The 4,136-nt window shown below is 37.1% G+C and overlaps 1 pseudogene; it reads right to left on the minus strand.

Annotated features, from left to right (window-relative positions):
- Positions 1–3,235: 3,235 nt before the first annotated feature.
- Positions 3,236–3,816, minus strand: LOC124971458 (ragulator complex protein LAMTOR3-like; annotated as a pseudogene).
- Between the last annotated feature and the right edge of the window lie 320 nt (positions 3,817–4,136).

A 4,136-nucleotide genomic window follows, 5' to 3' on the forward strand; every position in this document is an offset into this window, starting at 1 on the left:
GTGACAACAGGATAAGGGGACTGAGTATTGCTGTGAAACTTGGGGTACCTCTGAGCCATCACTGTAGAAAGGAAACTTGGGACCCTCTACTGTACATAAAGTATAGTCAGAAAATGGGACAGGTCCAGATAAAGTAATCTATCAAAATAACTTTCTCATAAGGAATTAGTTTGGAAAATTATTCCCACATACTCCAGGGTAGATAGGAAACACCCTTCCCCACAACCCACAAAGAAAAGAAGGAAAGAACAAATCCCTTGGAGGATTCAGATTTGTTCAAAGTGGAACCTGAGAGGAACTCTCTTAGGTGACTTTTGGGAAAGGTCTTTCTCAGAAATAAAAAGAGATGTATAGGAGGAAATTCCCCTCTTCTTAACAGGTTGTCATGTCTGCATGCAATGTTGGCACTGCTATAACCATCTTTCAAGCAGGAAGCAAAACCTGCTGTAAGCAGAGGAAGGCAGAAAAAAAAGAGAATGAAAGCCCCTGTGCCTTTGATAATGTCATTTGCTGATTCAATCAGTCCTGAAACCACCAAACAGAAATTTTCATTCCAGTTTTAGAAAATGACCCATTCCTTTTGATCTTGGAGAGATTTGTGTGGTGGGGAGTGAAACTTTGTGTGTGGGGGGGGTGGGGTGGGTGTAGGCACATAGAGTGGTAGTGGATTATGAGAGCTCAAATTGTGACACATACATTATGACAAGAAGTTCTTAGACTGAGATTCTGGAAAAATAAAAACATTTAGTTCTTTAAGGTAATGAACACCTGCCACTGAATGTACTAATATAGATTGTTAGTGGCCTGAGAAGGACTAGGCTGATGAACCAGGAGGGTGAGTGCCATGTGAAGCATTGATTTGGACCAGAGAACCAAACCCAGAATCATGGGCAAGCACTAAGTCTCAAGGTCATCCATTTCACAAATGGAAATATCACCTTACTTGTGCTTGAAGACCTTCCCACCCTAAGCATCTGTCATTGTATGAGGGAACAATTGTCCTGACTATACCCCAGGACTTGTCTTCTCACTACCCTCTTGTCACATGAATGGAAATATCCTTTTTGTGCTTCAAGACCTTATTCCACAATCAGCTAACCAATGTGTGAGAACTTTCATCCATAGAACTTAAAAGGTCACTTTCAGGTCACCCTAGATATTTACTGGTGTCAGAGAGGAGCTCTTATACCTATACTTTGAGACAAGGACTGGGACATGTTAGTACATCACTAGCTAGAGACAGAAGGACATAGACATTGTTATACCTCTAACAACTGAAATAATATGCTTTGGTACCAACCTTATTATAAAAAGCAACAGCAATGTGGGTACTAAAATTATATGACTGTACTGGATTATAAGGTAGCCATCCAAATCTAGAATATGCTAGTAATTATTGTATTTAGATTATCATTGAAAGAAAAATACAAAATTAAAATACTTCATGAAGAATTTATGGACAGCTGAGATTACATTTTTGAATCCCCAAAAGACCATGGATCCTGGTTTGAGAGACATTAGGTTAGGGCAGTCTCTAAAGAGAATATCAATATGAGACGAAATAATATTAAAGCCTGAATTGGACTTTTCTTTATATACCATAAGGCATGATTTATAATTTCAAGGATTAATCCATTGTTATTTTAACAAAAGTATGCCTTAACAAAAGGATCTCCAAAAATGCTTGGCAAAATTTAGATTCTTAGGCCCTACTCCCAGTCATCCTGATTCAGTAGTTGAGGAGTGAGGACCAGGAGTATATATTTTATTTTATTTTTTAATCGTTTGTTCTATTTAGTTATACATGACAGCAGAATGCATTTTGATTCATTGTACACAAATAGAGTACAACTTTTCATTTCTCTCATTGTATACAATGTAGAGTCACATCATTCATGTAATCATACATGTACATAGGGTAATGATGTTTGTCTCATTCCATCATCTTTCCTTCCCTTTTTCCCTCCCCTCCCCTCATTTCCCTTGACACAATCCAACGTTCCTCCATTCTTTCCTTACTCACCTCATTATTTATCAACATTCACTTATCAGAGAAAATATTCTGCCTTTGGTTTGGGGGAATTGACTTATTTCACTCCAACTTCATCCATTTACCTGCAAATGCCATAATTTTATTCCTCTTTATGAATGAGTAATATTCCATTGTGTATATATGTCACAGTTTCTTTATCCATTCATCTGTTGAAGGGCATCTAGGTTGGTTCCATAGTTTAGCTATTGTAAATTGAGCTGCTATGAACATTGATGTGACTTCATCACTGTAGCATACTGATTTTAAGTCCTTTGGGTATAAACCGAGGAGTGGGATAGCTGGGTCAAATGGTGGGTCCATTCCGTTTTCTGAGGAATCTCCATATTGCTTTCCAGAGTGGCTGCACCAATTTGCAACCCTACCAGTAATGTGTGAGTGTGCCTTTTCCCCCACATTCTCAACAACACTTATCATTGCTTGTATTCTTGATAATAGCCATTCTAATTGGAGTGAGATGAAATCTTAGGTTAGTTTTTTTTAAATACTATTTTATTTAAACTCATGTTATGAAAAAAGACTATACTATCATGTTTATATACATACTGATATTGGAAACAATTCAGTAAAACACATTTAAATTTTATAAGATACACAAACATTAAAACACTGATTGGTTATAGAAAGCAAAGTAGGAAAAAACACCATAAGCTATAATTTTTCTTTTCATTAAAGAGCAGCACCCTCTGAGAAGAATGAAATCAATTAGTAATATTCATCTACACTGTGAAATAATATATCCAAATGAATGTTCGTGATTGTGCTGATTTTATTACTTTTACTAAGCCATTTTGTCTTCCTCACACTCAATGCAAAGAAATAAAACACAAAAAAAGAAAAATATGTCATTATTATTCACAATAAAAAGGGTCTGCTGCATTCTTGCAGGCCTGGGAGTATTGTACAATAGGGAGCACATAATGGCTCAAGTGGATCAATGTACCATTTTGATTCTGATCCACTGAACAGAATCTCATTTATATCTGGTGACTGGACTAACTCCATGGGAGCTGTGATAGACTGAACCATTTCTGTGGTATCCCAAGATCTCACTAAATAAGAAAAGACTTTATGCAAGTAAATATAACAATTGATCTGTCTATACATTACAGCCTCTTTCTTTAGTATAAGGGGGAAAAGGGGGCCTTTTTGAGTACATAGATGAAAGTATTATTGTGTTCTAAAGATTGCTGGATTGATATTGTGTTGTTACAATGAAGACAAGATACTCATCAGAAGCCACTATCACATTAAGAAACTTCCACAACTTTTATCAATTCTTCAAATAATGGAGCAAGTTCCTTTTCTAGGTTGACAATTAGTCCTGTATTGGCATTGCTGCTGGCTATGAAACTCACCACCAAAGGTAAATGATTGAACCGAACCACCTGGTAGGTGTTATAGTAACATATAATGCTTTTATTTTTTTATTTTTTTGGAAGTCCAAGTTTGCTCCCTTGATCAGAAGCAAGGGCAAAAGTAGATAAGAAACCAGGTCTCAAAGCATGTTCTGGAGCATTATCACTGGCCACTTTAATAACAGGTACTCCATCTCTATCTGACACAACAATAGCATGGAGTCCTTCAACACTCGGTAACTTCTTATACAGGAATCGCTTCAGGTCCTCTGCCCATTCCACTCCTGTCCCCGCACCCCAAAGTCTAGGCCCAAGGAGGCAGAGAAGTGGCGACCTCTCCTCTTGGAACTCACCACCCTCTTCACTCCGGGACCCAGGCCTGAACCTTAGGTTAGTTTTGATTTGCATTTCTCTTCTTACTAGAAATGTTGAACATTTTTTCATATGTTTATTTATTGATTGTATATCTTCTTCTGTGAAGAGTCTGCCCAGTTCCTTAGCCCATTTATTGATTGGGTTATTTGTATTTTTGCTGTAAAGATTTTTGAGTTCTTTATAAATTCTGGAGATCAGTGCTCTATCTGAAGTGCGTGTGGAAAAGATTTTCTCCCACTCAGTAGACTCTCTCTTTACATTATTGATTGTTTTGCTGAGAAAAAGTTTTTTAGTTTGAATCCATCCCATTTACTGATTCTTGCTTTTATTTCTTGCACTTTGGGAGTCTTGTT

The sequence above is a fragment of the Sciurus carolinensis genome, chromosome X (genome assembly GCF_902686445.1).
Source record: "Sciurus carolinensis chromosome X, mSciCar1.2, whole genome shotgun sequence".
NCBI classification, from domain to species: domain Eukaryota; kingdom Metazoa; phylum Chordata; class Mammalia; order Rodentia; family Sciuridae; genus Sciurus; species Sciurus carolinensis.